Genomic DNA, 24,419 nt, shown 5'->3' on the forward strand with positions numbered 1-24,419 from the left:
CTGACTTCTAGAATTTGACAGGCACCTGCACTCTCCATCTGAACTGGCTTTTTGATGTTCAAATCAACAACTAGTTTCACTGAAAGGAAGACTGAATTCAGCTCACGCATTCTCATGACGTTCAAAGCAAATCAAGGGTCATCTCCATTACATTTACATTTTGTTTTCTCATTAGCATAAAGCAGCATCATTAAACACATAGTAGTCTCCACTGAGCTCACTAGAGTAACTAAGATCTAGCTTGCACAGTTTTTGTGATGCCTGCAATTATGTTGATTAGAGATGCAAAGTCTTTTCAATGTAATCATACTGATATTGCCCCTCAAGTGAGTATGGTTATTCTAGTAGACAGGTGCTTCACACCAGTATTGTTTATTGCCTTTCCTATACAGGAATAGCCATGCCAATATAAGTAGTTTTTGTTGATGTAACTGGGCGCATCTACACGAGACACTAAAAGTCCAGTAGATTAATGTGACTGTGCATTAGCACAGCAAAAGCTGTGTTAATGCATTAGTAGAATTAGTCTACTGCACATTAGCATCACTTCAAAGATGTGCGCTGGCACTGCTGCACAGTAATTGTGGTGTAGTAATGCATGTGTAGATGTGACAACTGTGTCCATACTATAGGAGATGCTTTACTTGTAACTAAATCTAGCTTTACATATACCATTGTAATTATACCAGTACATTTCTTGTGTACAGAGAAGACTTAACATATCATCCTAAACCAAAGAATTAGTGTAGGTTAAGGGGAGGGATTTAAATTTAGTGGACACAGCGGAAGCTTCAACTGTGAATCTGCTTTACATCTGTTTTCTTTTAATTGCTGCAACCCTGTGTCAAAACTGTTCCTCAGAAAAACAATTTACATGATAATTCAGGTGAGTATTTTGACAGACTGCATGTGGCAAGGTTGGACTGTGTACACCCTGAGAGATGAACTCCACCTGAAGAAAAAGAACTGCCTCTTGCTTTCTTTGGTTCAAACCCCTCCCCCAGTTTCGTATATGGTTTGATTCTGATTCAACAAAGACTTGAAGTCAACAGGATGCAAAAAAAATCATCATAATGGTAACAAGAGTGTCACAGAGATAACCAGCAAATCTCAAGTAAACCAAACTCCACAGAGCTTATGCTCTGCCTGCCTCAGAGGTGCTCACTCGCTCTGTCTCCTTCCGTGCATCTGAGAAAAGGTACTTAATAATGTGGCTGTACTAAAATCTCCTATAAGAGAGAGATCGGTATACATGGTTCAGAGAAATCAACATTCTGAACTGGCAAATGGCTTCCCATAAGCAGCTCTTCGGCATCTGCTTGTAGTAGCATCTGCCTATTTTAGATGGATTATTTGGGTATTTTAGTAGAGAGCTCTGAAGTCTACTTCCTTTCTCTGGTCCTTCATAGCACCACTTGGTTAGGCTGCAAGGCCTACTTGTTTTCCAAAGCTTTTCCAAGGGAAGAGCATAGATGTTGACTGGGGCAATAGGAATCATAATTGGTGAAATATTTTTCCCATTATTCTAAATTAATACATTATATTGTAAAAACATTCACAAAAATTAGATTAATACCTCAACCCTTACTTTCCCCTCAAGAAAATGAATCTCAGACTTTCACTAAAATAATATCACCTCAAGAACTGGAAACTAAAATTCTTTCAAATATGCCTTAGATAAGGAAATATGTTGTGCTCACTATGTTAAAGGCAATGGAAAAAGGTTCTTTGCCAAGATCCCTGTCTGGGATTCTGTTTCATTTGCCATAATTGATACATTCAGGAACATATACCATTGCTGGAAGTTACATATGGTGTGACTCTCATCATCAGCAAGAGCAGAGGAAAAAGGCATGGTAAAACTATCTAGTTTTAAACTATATTTATTCACAGTATGTAAGTACTCATAACAAATAGGGGGTCAAGTGGGGCACAACTAAATGTATGTTTAAATATAATCTAATAGTGAATCTAAATACATTCAATAGGATTTGGGGGCTTAATCTGACTGAAGGAGGAAAGCCTTTTCTGGATTTTGTTAATATAAATTTTATGCTGACTGAAGTAAACCATGCCCTCCAATTAACCAATTATTTAGGGACAGAGGCCAGTAGAGATTATTTATTTGTATATTAAATGTAATGCTCCTAGTTGAATATATTTGAGATTATTTATTGTTAGAGAATTAAGATTTTGTATAAACAGCATCTCTCAGTGTACCAGCACAGTGATGTCAAATCTGAAAAATGGCTAAAATGCTAGTACTAACAAACCAAGGGTAAAATTTAATAATTATAATTTTTCTGAAGGCACATATCTATCAGGAACTCACAAAGGAAATGTACAGGTTTATTGCTGCAGTTGTTTTTCTTCCAAGTGCTAACGAACAGGAATCTGGATACAAGTCTGTTGTGGATTGATCATATCCCTCTACTACTATCCTTCACTGAGAACCTCAATGATGGACCCTAAACTTAACTTACTAAGCACTATACTGGCATGGAACAAAATGCAGCACAGAATATTATTGATTATTATTTGTCACAGGATTGAATTTCCTTTGGAAAGAAAGTGTTGCTTTGGAGAACACTTAATCCAGATGTTCTAAACCAGCAGTTTTCAACCTTTTTTAATTTGCAGACCCTTAAAAAAATTTCAAATGGCAGTGTGGACTCTTTGGGAAATTTTAAATGAAGATATGGATTCCTTTGAACTGTAGGTGTGGGTGTTCACAAACTTTTGATTGATCATAGTCATCTTTCACGGATCCCTTAGACATAGTTTAAGAACCCCCAGGGGTCCATGGACCACAGGTAGAAAACTGCTGTTCTAGACTGCTTGAGTTTTGCAAAATATGTCCATATGCTCAGTGACAGTTATTGAAAATAAAAATTGGCACAAAAATTCAGAGATTTCTGCAAAGAAAAGGTAAGGTGGGGCTCCTCATTTTGGGAGGGGGAAGAGGGGTTTCTTTCTGTTTTACTATTTATTGCAAGCAAGCTAATACTGCTGTTGTGTGCAAAAGTAATGGATCAAATTGCTTTGTAACAAAAGTTCAAAGATATGTCAGCCCTGTACTTCAGAATACTTCATTTTAAAATGAATCAGCCATGTGAATTTACTGGCTGCCTGGGAGATGGATACAGCAGCTGTCAAAATTCAAAACCAGGCAACCAAGTTAAAATGTTATCCATGGCTAGACATACCGACACACAGCCTAAAAGGTAACAAAGCATGTGGTTCACCCAGTGCCATTTATTTTCTTATCTGTGACCTAGTCAACTTTTCAGTGACTAAGAAAGACAGGCCAAAAAGTCTTCTACAGCAAAGTAACCATCAAAACCTATGACATCCTAAGGAGCTTTGATTTTAAGTCACTATATGAAACTACTACTCTTTTGGGCAAATCCTGTTCTGGGATCTTACAGCCTCTGCCTGACTCCATGTGTTGGGATCAAGCTCTGGGGGGCCGGTGCTGCCCCTGCCCAGTCCCACATGCTGAAATCAGTTCCCGTGCACTCTGGATCTAGGGTGCAGGGCAATGGGCCCCATGGGGAATGCTGTGGGTTGGATGACAATGCACCCAGGGCTAGATATGGCCCATGGGCCCGGAGTTGGGTATCCAGTTGTGCAAGAAACTATGCCTACCTGATGTGAGGGCATGGCAAATGGGCAAAGGTGTCGGATGCATTGTTGAATTCAACTAACCTAACCTTGTCCTCTTTCCTGGTCACCATATAAGAATGAAGATAGGTCCTGCATACAGCAGGATTCTGTAACATATATGTACCTTCACCCTGAGTTTCCTGCAGCCTAGACACTGGAAAACCAGGGCTTCTACAGCTGTCTCCAGACATTAGAAAGAACATGATTTGTTCTACATTTTGGAATAGTATATAGGATATTCTATAAAACATTTTAGAAGAATGTATTCCATTATTGGCCCCTTGGGATATTTAACTGAGCAGACTATACAAAAGCACAGTACTAGGAATTTGGAAATGAAGTTTCCTGAATTAACAAAAACATTGCACTTCTTCTCTGTCTCTCTGTATCCGTCTTTCCTCCCACCCTACTATTAATTACTGTTCAAGCCAAAAAGTTTTGAAGCTTGGGAACAAATATTAAGGATGATTTTTTTTCTCTCACCCTGACAAAGCTCTTCAGATCTAACCATGACCCAAAACACGGTTCTTGGTAAAGTGTTCACATTTCTCTGATGTTCACAGAGGGGGAGGTGTGTTCATGTACACACAGGGAAATGATGTAGGAATATTTGGATAATTGTGATACTTTCATCAGTGATGAAAAAGTCTTGCAAGACAAGTAAGGCTGATATTCCATGTAAAAACTAAGAACTAATGGATTTTGAGGGACTGTTTCACTCTTATGCCATGTCTGAAAAATATATTCTACAGTTCTGAGAGAGATTTCCAAGGTGTATTCTTAACTTTGGGAGGTTAGAAAATTATTAAGAAATTACCATGCTGTCACAGATGAGCAATATGTCTATTTGATTGTATAGGAAAATAACTTTGTCTCTCATCTATACCATATCAAAAGATACTATATCCAAGTCATATTTTTTCCAACAAGGCTGTAGCTGTACTGTAGATAGGATAACACAAAAACAGTGTTAAAGCATACAATGAAATCATGTAAAGTAAACAAGGCAACAAAAGGTATGCGTGTAAAATAGCAACATCATAACATTTTTAATTTTGTTACTCTTCTTTACATTCATATTTATTTTTGTTTAGAAGAAGCATACTTTACATCAAATAAAATTTTTAAATTTCTTAATGTTTTTTCTGCAGAACTCATAATGAGTAATGAATTAAATATTCAAAGATAATGGTATTTTTACTCCAACAAAATGCATGGGGTTTTTTCTTCCATTAAAAAGCTCTATAATTTTGACTCAATTTAAATGATGCTTTCACCTAATATTCATAAAAGTCCAAAAGCAATCAAATGAAGAATTAAAACAACCAAAAGTGCACAAAGAACAACTTTATGTGAACAGACTTCTGTTAAGTGTTCATTAAAGATGAAATTGTAGATATTTAAAATCTCATTATTTTTAATGTACTTTTTAAAGTAAAAATAAGATTACAGCAGACTGGCAACACATCAGCATCTCTCTTTCCAACAGCATTTATTCTCAACACAATGCAACATTAAACTGTGGCTAAAATTAAATGAGCCATTCCTTTGTGAAATACTCACAGCTACCGAGAATCATCAACATGAGCTTAAAGAATGGTTTATTTTAATGATTTACTTTACGAGTTGTAAGTTGATCATTTCCATCTGATGCACACAATTTGGCAAACTGCATGCAGCTGCATGGTAAACAAAACCAATGGTTTTAAAATGGATTTTCTAGCCATGATCATCAGTCCTAGCAACAATATTTCTGAACCATCAACCTTCCCTTCAGGTGATTATTAGTTCAGAAACTCCTCCTCAAAGCTTTACATATTGTTAGCACTGGGACAAAAGGCAAACAACCTTGTACTAGAAGACGGCAGCAGATTTACAAATCTTAGGCTTTCCATCCTTGAAATGTATTTTTATAATCTTTTAAAATAAAATAAACTTCAAGGGACAAGAGAAACTTGCCCCAACAAGGAAGATGAGGACCAACTGGAAAGAATCCAGAGAAGGACAAATATGACTAGAAATCCATCAAATTGACACATGAAGAAAAATTGAAAGAACTGAGACTGTTTAGAAAAAAGACTGGAAAAGCATTTGATAAGTGTTCAAAATAGGAGAGTTTTGATAAGGAGGAAAGCAATCAATTGTTCTCTATGCCTACCAGGGACAGAAGAAGAATTGATGTGCTTGCAAATGATAATTGCAGGCTGGAAAAGCATTTGTCAAAGATGTTTTAGACTAGCGCATAGCTGACTGGGGTCCTGAATGGGGAGCTGCTGCAGATGAGCTCTTGAAGTCCCTTCTGTCCTTGTTTTTCTAGAATTCTATGATGTACCTGAAATCTTACATTAGCCCACAACTGTCAAACATCCATTTGTCATTTTAATACCAGTTAGGTCAACAAATAGATGCCGCATTCACGGAAAAATCACATCATGTTTTTGTCTGGATTTCATGATCATCTGCTGATCTGATCACAGCCTTAACAAATTAAATGATTTTTTAAAGTTCCAGGTGAGATAAGTAAAAGAGAACCTCGGCTTTCCTTTTTTTTTTTTAAATAATAAAATAAGGAAGTATTTAGACCTGATTGCTACAGAGAATCAGGACCTTAAATTCTCTCCCTCTCCCTGTCTCTCTCACACACACACACACACACACTTGAAAAATTGTGAGATTCAAAAAAATCTCAATTTTAGGCCATAGCCTCTGACTTTTGAACACAGTGGTTAGCAATATTAAACACAAGATATGTCCAGGAATTCAAACTGCAGCTGAAATATATATTTCAATATTACAATTGGAGAGAGATTTCCCAACAATTTTTTTCTAGAGTTAAGTAAATAAAATAGAAAACTTTTGGATTGAGTATGGATTTTTAAACAGTATGTAGGATGGGTAGAAAGGGCAGGAATAATTTATACAACTTCATTATCTATTTCTAACACATGGATTACAGCAAGTCAAAACAATTTAAAATAAAAGTAATCAGGTAGCCAACACTATTTTTTCCTATTGGACCAAATCCCAGTCCCACATTTACTACAATGTCATTACTGTCAAAACACGGAATACTGTACAATCCTGAATTGCAGGATCTTGCAAATTAAGTGTACTGAAACTGGGGGCAGACCTATCTTTCAGCACAGGGGCAGGAGATGATGCTCAGGTGCTTGCATTCTCTTTCGCAGTGACCCTTACATTTGCATGTATAAGCACATATGATTCAAATCACTACCTTTAACCTTGGGCAGATCTAGGATTTTGAAAAGGGTGTTCAGATGGTGTGGTATATCATTACAAATAATACATTTTGTATTTTTATCACTTTACAAAAACTAGAAGCTTTAGTAATATGCTAGTGGCCTAGGGATATATTATTCAGTTTAAGATTGAAGCAAAACCAAATATTTATATATTGGAATGTGGTATAGTGTAATGTGTAATCATATAGTATTACAAAAGTAACACAACAAAGTCGATAAAAATAATCAAAATGTGCTGTTTCATTAGTCCTGCAGGCATTCAAATTAAATGGACATCTCTTCTGATTCATAAAACAAAATCTAGCCTTCTTGAGCATCTTGATAGTCTATCCAGTGCTTGTTACAGTTAAAATGACTAACCTTAATATGGTTATAGGCACATGAAGTTGTTAAGATTTACATTATAAATGATATCTACAGTTATCATTTATTATTGGTACAATTTTATGTGTCTACACCATGAAGTTCATCTGCCACCTTCAACAAACTCTTGATAAACCTTAACAAAAACCAAAAAAACCAAACAAATTTTGTTTTCAAGTGAGACAGAACCCATATGAGTATCCTCTGAGCTCAGATTCTCCCTTCAACTTCAAAGGCTTCATTTCTGCATTACTGTAAATTTCATTTATTCATGTAAATTTCCACTGAGTTTCTTCAAATGCGCATGGATCTTTCAATTAATCCCAGTAACAGATGACTGGAATCAAAGGCCCTCAAAAGGTAGACTTAAAACCTGTAGAATTAAAAAAACCTGCCAAATAAAGATTAAACTACATATTTCCACAGTAGTTAAGAATCTGCAGCTGAGAGCAGCAGGGTGCCTGTGACTGTTCAAGAATTACAGAATTAGATGGCATTCACCTAAACAGCTGTAGAGAGTGGAATTTGTATATGCTAACTGCAACTATTTCTCTGTGTGTCCTAGAGAATAAGTTCCTAATGTGTTTTTTCTCCTCCTTTCCTTACTTCTTTCTCTTGGGAGGAAAAAAAGGAGAGGAGAGGAAGTGGGGGGAAGAGGGAAAGGACAGAATCCCACCTAGAAAATGAAATGTAAAAACATTCTAGCCTTGTTTACATAGAAAAGCATGACAGCTATGCTAATAAAGCTGAACTCTTGGTTTCTCTTATTTTTGGTTTAATACGAGCTTTTTTATTATTGCTATTTAACCCTTTCCCAATAGACCAAAAGTAAAGTAAAGCCACACGTTCCAAAATAAATGTGCCCCTAAGGAGGACTGGAAGTGAGAGGAGAATAATTATATGTATATAGCTTCAAATTTCATACAAAGAAAGGGGAATAGGGGAGGAAGAGAGAGAGAAATGCCTGTGGTAGCCAAACCAGTGTCAACACTGGTATACACAGAAAATACCAGTGTTGTCACTGAAGCTACAATATGAATTCTACATATTTTAGCACAATCCTTAATCATGCAATTTCTCAAATACAATGTAGTACAGTAAGAGCTCTGTTATCCGGCATCCCCTGGGAATGGGAGATGCCAGTTAATCAAATATGCCAGTTAATCAAATGTGCACCGTCTGATGCACTCCCTTGTGTCAGTGTGCTAGGAGACAGAGAGGGGGCCCTGAGCAGGCTGCTTTGTCCCCAGGTCATGGGCCGAAGAAGTGACAAATAAAAATTTGGCTTGCAGCAGTGAAACTGGAAGAGGGACTTTTGGTTTCATTTTTGCTGTGTCCCTCAGATACTAATTAGTAGAGTTTTCTGGCTAATAAAGTGCCAGTTAACACAGCTTTTGCTGTATTTAAAAAAAAAAATCCCACAAGTTAACTCTGCATGTGCAACTTAACTCTGAATGTTACAAAGGTGAGGAACACTTTGTTTGTGCCACAGAGCATATTAAAATAAAAAAAAAAAACCATTCAGTTAAACGTACTGACATGCAATATGCTACCAATAAGGCAAATGCAATAATAAATAACATACAGAAACAATTCAAGTATCCCAGCACTGGAGGGCATCATAATCTTGCAATGATTTTTCTATTCAGTGTACACCGATTTACAAATCAAAAATGAAGTTTTCTAAATGCCAGCACTGTGAACTGGACTTACACTTTACAAATTAAGCCTGAGTTCTTCTCATCTACTGGACTGCCATCAGCAAGAGTTTCTAAGAGCCAGATTTGGCTGTTTTCTTCAATACGTTTGCACAAACATAAGTTATTGGTTTTTAATAAGCATTTCTGTGGATGATGCACAGAAATGACTAGAAAATCTCTCTCTCTGTCTCTCAGGTGAAGTGTCCTACTAAGTAATCATAAGTGAAAAGAAATTTTAAAAAATTCATCCCTAAATTAAGGAGATTTCATGCTGAATACATTCAAACTAGAAACAGACATTCAAAAAGCCTGAGCCTGAATTGATTCAATCTTTGCAGATTAATCAAACCTGGCTAGGCTGAACCAGTTTGTAACCATATACCCATCCTCTCTGGACTGAAGAAATGCAGGCATACACCTGCAGTGGTTCAGGCTAAAAGCTGGGGGCAGTACAGAAGCTCTTCCTTCCCTTCCACACTGTTGAGCTGGGGGGGGCAGGCCCCAGCAGGACACTCTGATTAGGGAGGGGTCTCCCCCCCCCCATAACAGACCATTTATTAGCTCTGTTCTTACCATTTAACACCCCATAGAAAACAAAGCCTCTCTCATTAGTTCCAACTCTTCTTAAACAACTTTTTCCAAGGAAGAAATGATGGAGGGACATTACTAGCTACCTGTTGATTGGTTCTAAAAAGCCCTAAGCGGACACTGTCCTGTCTGTCTTACATAGACATCTCTCAGCATTAGCTAGTAAACCACATGCTGGCTACAGTCCATGTTCTGGGAGAGGGGAGTGGGGGAATCCCTGTGTGAGCGGGTAGTATTTATGGTGGAAGTGGTGGGGGGAAGAGGCAGGAAGAAGTCAGGCAGATGCTGTTGTGCCTGCCATCTCTGCCAGAGCTCCAGCAAGGGAGCAGAAGGGGTGGTGCCAGCCCTGCTGTGTTGAAGCAGAGAGCCCTGCCCAAGGCTGCAAAGTATCTGGGATGCTGAGGGACTCTGGTTTCAATTAAACCAGGAAGGGGTCTGGGACAGACATTGCATAAACTGGTTTGGCTTAAATCAGTTAAGATTTACTGATACTACATTCAACCAGGTTTATCTCAAACCAGTTTCAGACACTGTCAAACTGGTTTATGTGCACTGAAGATCCATTTTGTTACAGGTTTAAACCAGTTTCTTATCACTTAAAACGGTTTAGGTGTAATGCCTGTCCCTAGCCTCAGGGATATACACTGGGGATGCTGGCATAATTTTTACAAGGCCATTTTTCAGAGCAGACCATTCTTAACAATTAATTATTCATAACAGCAGCAAAACCTTGAACTGAGACTTCAGTGAGTTGTCTTCAGATGTTGGTTAACCCAGGAAGAGCTCCACCAAGGGTTTTTTTTTTCTTCTCTCTCATCTTTTACTGTTACCAAGAAGTAAGAGATGCTGTTTTTAAAAAGATACCTCTAATGTTTATCAAGTGATACCCAACTCATGTCCCTATATTATTTCATGTATTTCAATTTATTTTATGCTATATACAAAGCAGTTAAGGAAAATCCAATTTGCAGCAGAAGGAATCTGATATTGCATCTAAACAAGTCTGATACAAAAGCCACAAATACAATTAATGTTCCAAAAGAAAAAATATTTGTTGCATTCAAATGAATACAGTACAAGTTTGTTTTCATTTAATGTAGACCAGATAAATAGCAAGCCACCACCTACTAGTGCTCAGATGAGTAAACAATTTACAGCAGCCAAAGTGTTTCCAATTCCTACCATATTTGAAACAATTTTGTACAACAAATGCTATATGATCTGTTTGATGGTGTCTATGCACACTATAAATCTATTGTGGTGTTGGTGCCCTCTAGTGATAGCTACGAAAAATAAGGTTAAATCTTGCATTTAAAACCACAGTATTATAATCTGTAACATAATTACATCTGTAGTAATATCTGAAGTAATCCACTTCCAGAATGAAAATGGGCAGGGAAAGTGACAACATGATGTGGAAAGGTATATTATGCTTCCTATTTTTAAATAGGAAACTAATGAAGTTAAAATGTTGTTCTTTGCTTTGTACACAATAGAATGGAAAAACAGCTTTCAAATTAAAAGATCCCCTGGATATCCAGGGGTAAAAAAAAAAAAAAAAAAAGGTGAAAAAAAAACAAAAAAAGAAGCAATACAAGCACAGGCAATGTGCACTGCTGAAAAGTGGAGCCAGGCCTCCCACAGCCATGCTCTGCATGGCAGAATCACTGCAGCTGCAGCTCCAGGAGGCCCCAGGACCCCAGGTAAGGCTGCTGAGGCCAGCCCAGTGTTGGCCTCAGCCTCCCCTACCCCACCCGCAGCAAGCTGCTGTGCGCCAAAGTGTGCATGGCATGGACACTCCCCATGGACAAGTAGCAGCGGTGAAAGGTGCACCGCTAGTACTTGTCCCTGGGGAACCAAACATCCACACACATCTGGACACATCCTCACCAGGCAAAATGGATAGCACTTTCTCCACACCCACTCTATCCTGGAAGAAAAAGAACCTGTTTGTATTGAACAAGTTTGCCAAAGGGCACCCTTTTTCAAGATCAGGGAAGCATATTGCAATCCAATTTATCCCATGCAAGGACATCACATACTGGGGTGTCTGTGACACTTTGTACTTGTTGTTGGGGCCTTGTTACACACTGTACTGCTCAAATGTTTTTTGGTGTTTGTGCTATCTCAAGTTTGGAGCAGTCATAATTGAAGGCTAAAAACTTTTTATGACTGTCCCCAACCTGCCCAGTTGTGACTTGCCAATAGACAGCTGGTGAGTAGGGACCTGACTAGGAATCAGCTGTGAGATGCCACTACAGGGCTGATAAGTAAGGGCAGACTTCTGTCCCTGCTCTATGTGGAGATGTATGAGAGATGGGCTTGGGAGGGGGAAAGGGACGTGAAGCTGGGAGGCAGAGAGTTAATGGGATGGGGGTGGGTAATGAAATAGGAGTTGGAAAGGGTACTGAAATGAAGTCAGTCAGCCAGCTACTGAAGGGTAAAATAAAAAAGTTAAACTAAAAAGAATTTAAAAAGAAATAAAGAAGGTCTCATGGTTTAATAAACTGAGATGTAGGATTGGTGTGGGGGGTGCTGTTCATGGTTCCCAGGGTGACTGGGGGGTGGAAAAAGTAAAGGAAGGCACTTTTGGGGGAGTTACTGCCCCAGGAAGGAAGCCTCAGCTCATGGGGACCAAATCCAGCTCCCTATCTTGTTCTCTCCCCTCCCCCCGATCCCACTCTTGGACTCATACATGTCCTACAACCTGGCTACCTGGCAAGTGCTCTGTAGACTGTTTCCACAGGACTGCACCCCTGGAAAACTCCAAGAAGGGGAGTTGGCTTGGTGCCAGAACCACCCACTAAGCCATAAAACAGGAAGGTGGAGGAGGGAACACTGCATCCTGAGATGCTGGAAAACTACAATTTGGGCAGCTCATTGATGTGGAGTGCCCATATATTAATAGAAGGGGTGCTTGGTAACATGGAGCAGAGATAAATCTACCCTGGATTGGCATAACTTTAAGCCATCTAAAGTGCACATAAAACTAGTTTCAAGTGTTAAATGTGGGGAACAATGCAGTGGGTAACAGCTTCAGGAGCCACCTAAAACTAGTATGTAACAAGATCCTTAGTTTACTTCTAAAAGATTTACTACCCTGCTTGTGTCAATTAAGAGTTAGAGGGGAAGGGGGGAGTCATACTTTTAATAAAACCTAACATAGGTGCAGTTGTATCAACAAAATGTTATTTTGCTAGTGTGTACTTTGTCTTGGTGAAGGAAGGAAGTTTACTGGCAGAGCTCAACTGGTATATGCATACGGACTAAACTTTACAGAGTTGTCAAGCTCTGGAGTATAGTTTAGACATTTGTAGAGGAGTTACCAGCCTTACAAAGCTTAACATACCAATTTCTGTCTTTTGGGATACACACTGGGAATGCTGCAAAAAAATCATAGGCAACTGGTAGGGGGTGCATATACCCCACTGATAGGGCTGGTGTCCCCCCCACAATGGCTGACACTGATGTTGTCGGCAGGGCTGGTGCCCCCCCTAACAGAGCCGCTGCCATTGGCAGCTTCTGTGGGTGCCCCCCCAGATTCAGGAGGAACCAGTCACTCATCCAGAAAAGTGCCCTGTTCTCTGCACTCCTGGCATTATGTTGCACATGGCCGTAAATCATTCAAAACCACTTCTAGGGTTTTATTAGAACAGGATGTTTAGGATAAGTGGAAACAAAATACTAAGTGGGAAATGCCCAATTCATAAAAAGCAAAATGTAAATACATATAAATTAAACCAAACCTCTTTGCTCTCTCAGGAAGGCAAAGAAACAGTATTAAATTAGCTTCATCATTTCATAGCTGGTAGGGTTAGAAAGGACCTGAGCAGATCATCAAGTCTGACCCCTGCCATGAGCAGGAAAAGAATGCTGGGGCCAAACGACCCTGGCTAGGTGATCATCTAGCCTCCTTGTGAAGACTCCCAGGGTAGAAGTGAGCACCACTTCCCTTGGAAGTTGGTTCCAGATCTTAGCCACCCTGACGGTGAAGTAGCACCTCCTGATATCTAGCCCGAATCTACTCTCCATCAACTTATGGCCATTATTCCTCGTTACTCCCAGTAGTGCTCAGGGACACAGGGACTCTCCCACTGCCTGCTGGTCCCTCTTGGTCTATTTATAGATGGCCACCAGATCCCCTCTCAACCTTCTCTTGTGGAGGCCGAACAGGTTCAGGTCCCATAGCCTCCGCTCGTAGGGCCTGCCTTGCTGCACCCTGATCATGTGATTAGCCCTCCTCTGGACCCTCTCAATGCTTTCCACATCCCTCCTAAAGCGCAGCACCCAGAACTGGACACAGTACCCTAACTGCAGCCTGACCAGTAGCACACAGAGGGGGAGGATCACCTCTGTGGACCAGCTTGTGATGCATCTATGGATGCATGACAAGGTGCGGTTAGCCTTACTGATTGCGTTCCCACATTGTCGGCCCACATTCATCCTGGAGTTAATAATGACTCCAAGATGCTTTTCTGTCTCTGTGCTGACGAGAAGGGAGTTCCCCAGTCTGTAGGTATGCTGCTGGTTCTTTCTCCCTAGGTGCAATACCTTGCACTTCTCAGTATTGAAACCCATCCTGTTCTCATCCGTCCACCCCTGTAACCTGTCCAGATCCAATTGCAGCCTGTCCCTCCCTTCCAGTGTGCCCACTTCTCCCCACATCTTAGTGCCATCTATGAATTTGAACAAGGTGCTTTTCACCCCCTCGTCCAAGTCACTGATGAAAGTGTTAAACAGTGTGGGCCTGGGGACCGAGCCCTGGGGGACCCTACTGCCCACATCACTCCAGGTCAAAAATGACCCATCCACCACCACTCTCTGGGTGCAGCCCTCCAGCCAATAGGCAACCCATCTGACTGTGTAGGCATCACCTAATTTTTTAATGAGAATGGGGTAAGAGACAGTGTCGAAGGCCTTCCTAAAGTCCAGATAGACTATGCCCAATGCGACACCTGCCTCCAAGGTTTTTGTGACCTGGTTGTAGAAGGCCACCAGGTGGGTCTGACAGGACCTGCCTCTAATGAACCCATGTTGGTTGCCCCTAAACATACACTCCCCTAGTTGCCCCTCGCAGATGTGCACCTGGATAATTTTCTCAAAGAGCCTCCCCAGGATCAAGGTAAGACTAACAGGCCTATAGTTTCCTGGGTCTTCCTTCCTCATTTTTTTGAAAATGGGGACCACATGGGCCCCTTTCCAGTCCTCTGGCACCTTGCCAGAGCACCATGAGTGCTCATAAAGCCATGCTAGGAGTCCCCCAATGACCTTTGCTAATTCCTTCGGCACTCTGGGGTGCAGATCATCAGGACCTGCTGATCTGAACACAACTAATCCCACCAGAAGTTCCCTAACTAGATCCTCACTGACTGTGAGCTTGTTTCATTACTTTGCACCAACATGTGAACTAACAGTCAAAAGCAAAAGAAAACTAGAGAAATGTGCATTATTGCAGCTGGAACAATGTCACCTATAGATAACGTTACTCAGCATGTTCCATTATAACATGTAGTGGATTACAGTATGTAAGAACCAAAATCTTGCACTACAGAATCTAAAGGAGCAATCTCTAGTGGTCAGAAAAATAGAAACCAAATGCTTGTCAGTAATATTTTTGTCTGACTTGGATGGTATGGTACTGTGCATTAAATAGAGCTTCACTGACCAAAAAAAGACCTATTTTTTTCAGAAGAGACATTTTATTATCTGCACAAGAAATTTTACATCTTTTAAATTAAAAGTCTGTCAAATCAGAGCCTACAACCTCCTCTGTATTCTACAGTGGTTAACATATGATCAAAGTTTAGTCATTAACCAAAATAAGCTGACTTTTCTTAAGCTTGATGTTGTATACATACTTATGTCTATTTTTGTTTCAGAGGTTGTTTTAAAGTTGTTCCGAGTAATTTGCCACCCTGACCATTAACAATACTGTTCAATATTCTTATTTAAAAAGTGAGCAAATGAGTATTTTATATTTATTTCCTTACTTTAGACTACAGGCGACGCTCGCCATTTGCAGGGGATACATTCTCGTATCCCCTGCAAATGGCAAAATCTGTGAATAAGGTATCGCGTTCATGAATCCAGTCTGCATTCATGAATGCAGTGCCCCCCGAGGGCTGGGGTGGGGGGCACAGTCGGAGCCTTGCGGTGGCAGGAGCTCAGCAGCAGCAAGCGCAGAGCTCCCGAGGAGCCCCTGTAAGTGTATAAAGTGTATTTAAAATGCGGGTTCGGCATTCACAAATATCTGAAACCATGAATGCCGAATCCACAAATAGTGAGGGTTTCCTGTACTGTTTTATAAGCAGTTAAGGGCATTGATGTATAGATGAAGCATACGTTATCCATGGAATCTCTCTATTCGTATACAGATTGACAAAAAAAAAAATTTCAGTGTCCCAAATACACTGAACCAATCTCAGCCTGTCTGGTAAACAGCTTGCATTTCTTCTTAGCTGGACTTATTTTGTAGCTATACCCAGGCATGGAAAAAGCCATTTATGAAACAGGTAATGACATGGGGAAAATGAACTGGGGATGTTCATATAGCATTCTGGATTATAATTCAACTGTTACATTCAAGTTTCTAATTCGGTACAGTTAAATCCTACAATAAGTGTTCCTTTCCCCCAATTTTTTCTCCTTCTTAAAAGTAGCAGAAAACTGCTGAGTGTTAAAGCCATCAACAGAAGAAAAATGAAGGGACCAGCAAAGGTCAGGCCATAGGAGATGGGCATGACAAATGGGGATCAGCTACATTCCACAACGATGACAAATGTTGTTTCTCCAAGCAGAACAGCCTAGGCAAAGAAGAGCAGACATGTAACACAGAGGCCTGCAGCTCTGAGACTGATCAGCCATTAGTCTTTGCAATTCATATTTTCTTGTCTGAATCATTAAAAGGAACAAGATTTTTGCTTTCTTTTAGTCACCTATTTCTGCTATGTACAGCTGTTCTTAGGCCTGGTTCCAATAAACTCCAGAACTGAGATTTTGGCTGCTGCTTTTCCCATCTACAATCAGCATGTTGTAGAAATAGGGATGAGGGGGTGGAACCTCCCAGCTGTTTCATGATGAACTCTTTAAATTCCTACGAGAGATTTAATAGGATGAATTTATGACACTGAGGCCAAGTCTAGTTCTAACCAGGCTATATAAATTTAAGTCACAATGAAACTTTCACCTCCCCACATTCATGGGGAGAGTGGAAAAGTAAAGCCAGAACTCCTGTGATAGTTAGCTCCAGAATAAGATTTAATTAGATGCTGACTTTTCCCTCTTCAAGATAGTAATTGCAGAGCCAGGGCAATTTAGAGAGTGAACACACATCATTCTAGTGTGACTGAAATTACTTGGCCTTTGACATTAGGCCTCGCCTAGAACCCCTGGCATGAAATAATCTTCCAGAAAAGTTGTGCCATCCCCACCCAACTGTTCTAAAAAACCTCTTCCCAAACAACCACTGGTAATATGAACAAAAGTTTGTTGAGTATACCCTGTGCTGCTAGAGGTACTGAGAGATTCTCAGTTGGCAGGCTCTGAGACTGACTGCAGCAACAGTTAGCCAAAAGTAAATCCAGAGTAAAAAAACACTGGCTTCAGGGAATTTACAGCAACATAACTGAAATCTAAATCAGATAGCAACAATATGCCCAGAAAACAACACCTGCTTGGAAAAGCTTCAAGCTTTTGGGTAGAGCAACCCCTGAAGTAAACCACCAAGCCAGTGCACCAATTTTTGGTAAATGTTATAACTAGAAATTCTGGATATTTATTGTAGTGTTTGCTAGAGAGTGCTAGAAAGGGAAACACATCAGTCATCAGCCCTTCACTGGATGAGGAGTGGGATAGTGCAAATTAACATATGGGTATATGCAACTGGCAAAACTTAATTCCTCATCAAAATGCAATTAACAGTAACAATGTAAAGGAAGTATAAAAATGGCAAATTTACAAATTACTGGCTGTTTAGGGCATGGACACATCAACAAATTACCAGAAAAGGAGGGGTGGGATTTGCAGCTGCTCTGCAGCAGCTGCCAGCACACATCCTCTTACCCCACAGTAGATGAAAGCTGACCTCCGGCAACTTAGTCCGCTTTCATCAAAGGGGAAGCTACTCTGGGGTAAGTATTCATAGGCAGTTGCCACAGAGCAGCTGGTGTATTTTAAATCCTTGCCATCCTTTATATCCCTCTGCTTCATCCATACATCAGTTCCTTTGACATTTTTATATAATTCCCCAGAAATGCAAGTGCTTTCTGTCCATTTAGTTGGCTCAAATAATGCCAAGCTTGATCTGCCCTTGTCCATACTCTCAGCTAAACTGATCCAACTAAAGCAGTGGTGCTCTCTACCTTTCTGCTTGGCAGGCTGGATTGGTGGTGCCCAGTCATGCTGGATCCAACCAGTGATCCTGATCTGGCACACTGGTAGGCACAGTAAGCACCACTTGGCTGTGTGGTATTAACATTTATAATTCATTGCCAGTCAGAGATCAAATGCTAGGGACAGACATTACACACAAACTGGTTTAAGTGATCAGAAACTGCCTTAAACCTGTAACAGAACAGAAATTTAGTGCACATAAAACAGTTTAAGAATGGCTAAAACTGGTTGGAGATAAATCTGGTTGAGTGTAGTATCACAGTTCCATAGTTTCTAGGGTCGGAAGGGACCTGAATAGATCATCTAGTCCAACCCCCTGCCATGGCAGGAAAGAGTACTGGGGTCAAATGACCCCAGCAAGGTGTTTGTCTAACCTCCTCTTAAAGACCCCCAGGGTAGGAGCCAGCACCACTTCTCTTGGAAGTTGGTTCCAGATCCTAGCCTCCCTGACGTAAAGTAGCGCCTCTTGATATCTAACCTAAATCTACCCTCTGCCAGCTTGTGACCGTTATTCCTGGTCACTCCTGGCAGTGCTCGGGGGAACAGGGACTTCCCCAATGCCTGCTGATCCCCCCTAACTAATTTGTAACAGGCCACTAGATCCCCCCTTAGCCTTCGCTTGTGGAGGCTGAACAGGTTCAGGTCCCATAGCCTCTCCTCATAAGGCCTGCCCCGCTGCACCAGATTTGGCTCAAGCTGGTTTATGCAATGTCTGTCCCAGACCCCTTGCTGATTTAAGATGAACCAGACTTCCCCAGCACCCCGGCATGATCTCCGGGCTGGGTGGAGCTCTTTGTTCCACATCAGGGCTGGCTCCTCCCCTCTGCTCCCTGGCTGCATCTCTGGCAGGGACTTGCAGGCACGGAGCATCTGCCTGGCTTCTCCCTGCTAAGCAGGAACTATTCCCCCACCTCTCTGCCATACACATGATGCTTAGGGAACTTTAATTAGAGCGGCTCTTGGACCCGCTTTAATTAAAGCTCCCCCCCTTCCCAGAGCATGTGTATAAATGCCATTTGATCTTAACATCCCCTCTTACACCAAAGCTCCTGATCTTTCCCCTCAGTTCCCAGCCACTTTGTCCAAATATTCTGGCTAGGGACAGACATTCAAAAAGCCTGACCCTGAATTGATTCAATCTTTGCAGGTTAGTCTAACCTGGCAAGGCTAAATCAGTAACCGGACAGACACTCCAGAAATGCAGGCACATGCCTGCAGTAATTCAAGCTAGAAGCCAGGGGGCACTAGAGCAGCTCTCCCTTCCTTCCACAGCATGAAGCATGGTCAGGCTCCAGCAGGATGTTGTGATTAGCCCACTAGGGAACTGATATCTGTGTTTATCACCCAATTAAGAAAGCAACAGAGGGACATTACTAGCTACTTGTTGATTCTGCCTTTTGATTCAGAAAGGACCATAGCCGGTATGTGATCTGACAGCTAATACACAGACACCTCCTCAGCAAGGCTGAGGGGTGGGAGGAATTCCTCCTTAGCAGGGAGTGGTGGTGGGGAGCTGCAGCCAGAGGGGAGGGGCCATCCCTGCTGTGGAGCAGAAAGCTCTGCCCAGCCCAGAGAGTATGCTAGGATGCTGGGGCTGTCTGGTTTACCTTAAACCAGCAAGGGATCTGGAACAGACATTGCATAAACTGGTTTGAGCCAAATCAGTTAAGTCTGATACTACACTCAACCAGGTTTATCTCCAACCAGTTTCAGCCATTCTCGAACTGGTTTATGTGCACTGAATTTCTGTTCTGTTACAGGTTTAAGGCAGTTTCTGATCACTTAAACCAGTTTGTGTGTAATGTCTGTCTCTAGCATTTGATCTCTGACTCCTATGCAATGACTTTTCCAGAGCCTGCTCTGATGGTTAGAAAGTTTCTTCTAATTTCCATCCTAAATTTATTCATAGAACAGTCATAACCCATTTGTTCTTATGCTGACACCACTCTTTATTTCAAACAGCTCTTCTGCTTCCATGATGTTTGCTGCGCCTCATAACCTGTCTAAAGAGAACAATCATTTCACTTTTCAGCCTTCATCTTGCTAAACAAAATAAATCTGTTTTTTTTCCACTCTCCTCTTTCAGGCTCTCCACTCCACTGATCATCCTAAAGCACTTCTCTGCACCTGCTCCAGTCTGAATTCACCTTTCTTAAAAGTGGGTAAAACCAGAATTATAAGCAGCATTCCAGATGAGGTCTCATTAATACAATGGTACTAATATGCCTCTTTCTGTACTAGAAATACCTCACCTAATCATATTTTTCACAACATATAGGCGGCTCTTAGTTGCTGTACGAGCTATACCCAAACCTTCCTCTTACCCTGTCACTTCCAAACAATGAGCTCCCAGCTTAGATAGCCAACGTTCTTGCATTATTGTATGTGCACAACCTCACATTTTGATGCAATTATTAGGCGTGTGTGAAACAGGCCCTATTCAATTTGGATTTGGCCCAAATTGGGGGCAGTGATTTGATTCGGATCACTATCCCCGATTCAATTTGGCCAAATCTGTCCAAATCAGAGAATCAGCAATTCAGACACAGATACAGCTTTAAATGTTTTTTCTACATACCTTGGAGGTACCAGTGTGGCTCATGATTGCTATGATGCTGGGGCACATGGAGTGTCCCACAGAAGCACGGAGGGTGGGGAGGGGCACATGCACAGCGGTGAACCTGGAAATGGACCAGAAGTATTTCTGGTCTACTTCCAGGTCTGCTGCCAAGTGCACTGGACAGCCCCCCATGCTTCTGTGGGACACTCTACACACCCCAGCATCACAACAATCACGAGCCCCTGCTACCTAGATTCAGGAACCAAAGCCTCAAACAGCCCTAGTAATTATATGCCCTTTCATTTTAATTATGATAGTTTTCAAGGTCATCCTTAAGATTTTCCCATATGTTCATTCAATCCTCCTCTGTATTAATGATGCCTCCAGCTTTGTGCTATTTACAATCACAGCATATAAATGCACAAAACACAACTGGAGCTGTTGCACTCCAAAAAAATTGAAAACCTGGCCCTAAAAGAGCAGCTCAAATCACTCTGATCGGTTGAAATGTCTTGGAACCTGGCGAGAGCTACCTCATTATAAGAAAACAATTGTATTATAATGTCTCAGTGATGGGCCTGACGTTAGGCATGTAACTCTTAATTGTCTTTTTATGACTGATGCATACTTTTTTTTTTGAAACTGTGGAAAAACTTATCAAAGGCTTTGTTGCTTCTTGATTGAAATTTCATTGTCTGAAACAAATTGATAGAAATGGAATTCAGACCACTAAGGATGTCCTGTATTGTACATCATCTTTTTTTATTTTTTTTACTGATTGCTGCTGTTTGAAATGTAATCAAAGACAGCGAGGTCATCTGAACCAGCACAGACATCTGTAAAGGCCCTGCGGCTTCTGCAACTGAATGTGGGTTTCTGACTATGCTGTTTTACAGATGTTGTGGTAATCCCCTGAACCCAAGTTTGTGCTATTTTCACAATGTGGTAAAACTTTGACGTGGCAGAGAAATGACATCACAGTACACTTGCATTCTAAATACAGAAAGGGAAAATGTAATACTGGTGAAACATAACTTTGCTCTTTGTATCTGAAAGTGTTTAGTCAATTAATGAGGGAGAAGAAACTACCTTTCTGGCACATGGATGAATGCTTACAGGATATACATATGTAGATAGAAAAGAAGCATTCCAAGGCACAGTCTTTGCCATGAGCCCAATTCCTGAGCAACACGTGCAAGTAGCAAATATAGGGGGAAGGAACCCTTTCATAACTTCCCTGTGGGCACAGAGTAGGTAAATAAGTTTGCTATATCTCTTTCCCTCTAAAAAACAGAAAGCGGTTTGGAGGTAGCCTGGGAAAAGGTAGGGAGTAACAGAACCCAGTTTCAATGTACGCTCCCAATCTCCTGCTGGCATACAGTTCTTTGAGAAGGAAGTTACTCCTTCAAAAGTGCTTGAGGAAGAAAACTTGAGAACTGTAACTTGCTCCCTGACAGGCTCCTCCTTCCTCTGTTAAGCCCTATGGGACAAATTCCATTTTTGACTGATACAGAAATGTGGTAGTTCCCTGTAAACTAACAGAGCATTTGCAAGCTTTATGATGGCAGCAATGGGCATTTTCCTAGAAACCAAGAGGGGACTACAGAACTTATGAATTAACATTGCCCATTATTTGTCCAATACCTTGTTGTCTCATTCAGCAACACTTAGTGAGAAAACACACTTTTCCCTTGGGATCCTTGCTATGGTTCTCTTCTTGTACCCTGCTTCTTAATTTTCTCTCCACCTTGCCCATCTTTTTGTCTCCTCAACTTTATCCTTGCAATTCCTTCACTTAAGTGACTTCCAATTCTTATACCTCATTAAGGGATTTGTTGCCCATTTCATCTGCTAAATTACTGTCAATTCAACAGCAAATGTTGACAGCAAAGTGCTTTCACTACTTTTTAAAATGAACAACCCCCCACAAAAATAAGGAAGTTGGAGGAGAATTGACACTGTAAAGCCTTTTAAAGGCTCTTTCCCAACTCAGGCAGACATTTTATCAGTTGCATCTAAATTGCAACTGGAAGATTTTCTTTAAACCATGCATGCATGGGTTAAAAGGTTTGGTTTTTTTTTTCCCCCCTACAAAGGAAAAACCTTCAAGTCTGCAAAATCTGAGCACTGTTTATAGGCCACATAAATGCATCAAGTGAGCAGAGCTAAGTACAGATATTTGGGGGCATTCAGGGGAAGTTAAATTGATTCAAAATGGCTGCCCAATATCAGGTAAGTCAGGATTTGCAGGGGGAGGGGTAAGCATAGGTGGGAGGCTGGGGGTCTAGCAGGCTGGAAGGGATAGGAGGTCCTGCTGGGGGATGGGGAGAAGGTGCAACCCGCAAGGGGCAGGGGGAGCAGGCACAACCCACGTATGGGGTGGGGGAGGCAGGTGCAACCCAAGAAGGGTAGGGGAAGCAGGCATAACCCACGGGTCGGGTGGGGAGATGGGGTGGGCCCTCTCCAGCAAACCTCCTGCCCATTCCCCCGCTGGGACTTGCTTGGTTGGCTCAGGCGGCAGTGAATGCTGGTAAAAGTGGCTGTACCCAGAACAGCTTGTGGAACGTCTACAGATATGAAATACAGTGTTATGGAAGTCAAATACCTGGTAGTTTCAACTCAAAAGATTGCACTAATGAGGACCACATGCCCTGCAGACAACACCAGTGGGGTCACAGGCCACCAGACCTCACACCACATTGATGCTCTCCCTCCACTGCAGCATATGCCAACCCCGTGACCTCTGCAGTGACTCTGTATAGACATTCCCCTCCATACCACTGCAGCTCATGCCCACATGGGCACCCTGTGAGTGCACTACATAGCCCCAGCCTCACCTCAAGTGCCCTGTGCCATACCACACTGCAGCACACTGTCCCCTGGAGCAGACAAAACATGGAAGTCAGAGGATGGAGGGGGAGCCCAACAACTCTAGATGCTGTTGCAACCAGAGCGAGAGGGGCAGTTACAGCATGGTGCAAGCTGCCAGCTGGACAGCTCTGCTGTAGACTGAGCTCATTACATGCACCAGGAACTCTTTTCACTCTACAGTTCTCTCTACAGTTCTCTCCACCTTCAAGCTCCCTGAAAATCCCACTCTTCCCCACAAGCCAGGTCTCTGTCTTTTGTTCCCCCACCTCCATTACAATCCCTTGCCCATCACCCAGGCATGAGCTTGTGTGTGCCCCCACTGGGAGCTCTGCATACCCTTCAGTTCCTCACCAACAGGATCTCTGCTCCCTCCATTTCCCACTCCCTACCACCTTTCCCAGACCTGAGTCCCCACTTTTCCTTCTTCAACGCTTCCCATCCCTACCCCTGGTGGTCTACTTCAGTGACAACCTGCCCACCCACTCCTCTCTACCCAGGCCCCTATCTGCACCATTCTATCCCTTTCTCCTACACATAATACCCTACGGGTCCCTGCAGTGCCACTTACCCATCTACTTTCCTCTCTTCAAGATCATGGCTCTCAGTACCAGCAATGTTCCCAATTCTCTCCTGCCCTGACCCCCGCTTTCCTTCCTGCCTCCCCCCATACTACCAATACTCCATTCCCTACCCCTGTTTCCTACTCCACTACTTCCTCTTACTGTTTCAACATTCTTACTGCCTCCCCATAAACAGTTTCTATAACGCTCTTCCATTCCTGTTAAAGTCAAGGCTAAACACACAGGTTAAGCTACAGTCTCTGATTCTGTTGCCAGCATCAAGTGCCAGGAGTGAGATTCCCTGCCTATAGCACAAGGCAACACAGGGGTGTAATCTTCCTCTGAATTAAGCTTTCCTGGCGTTCTGGTTGGCATCCAAATTAAAATGCCTATGCTGATTAATGTCCAGAACATCCCAGAAAGCCTGGAACTGATTAGATGCACCAGGCAAGAATTA

General features: G+C 41.7%; 1 protein-coding gene across 4 annotated transcripts in view; it reads right to left on the minus strand.

Moving 5' to 3' along the window:
• ELMO1 (engulfment and cell motility 1) overlaps positions 1 to 24,419 on the minus strand; it is a 446,831-nt gene that overhangs the window by 246,761 nt on the left and 175,651 nt on the right. Inside the window, exons 1-2 of one of the 4 annotated variants that reach the window (XM_019538731.1) lie at positions 4,568 to 4,572; positions 1,935 to 1,936 (exon numbers count right to left, since the gene is read on the minus strand). The exons of the other annotated variants lie outside the window; for them this stretch is intronic. The gene's annotated coding sequence lies outside the window, so the exon portion shown is untranslated. Of the gene's footprint in view, positions 1 to 1,934; positions 1,937 to 4,567; positions 4,573 to 24,419 lie in introns of those variants that run through there. 4 annotated transcript variants of the gene reach the window in all.

The sequence above is a fragment of the Crocodylus porosus genome, unplaced genomic scaffold (genome assembly GCF_001723895.1).
Source record: "Crocodylus porosus isolate Cpor-Errol unplaced genomic scaffold, CroPor_comp1, whole genome shotgun sequence".
NCBI classification, from domain to species: Eukaryota; Metazoa; Chordata; order Crocodylia; family Crocodylidae; genus Crocodylus; species Crocodylus porosus.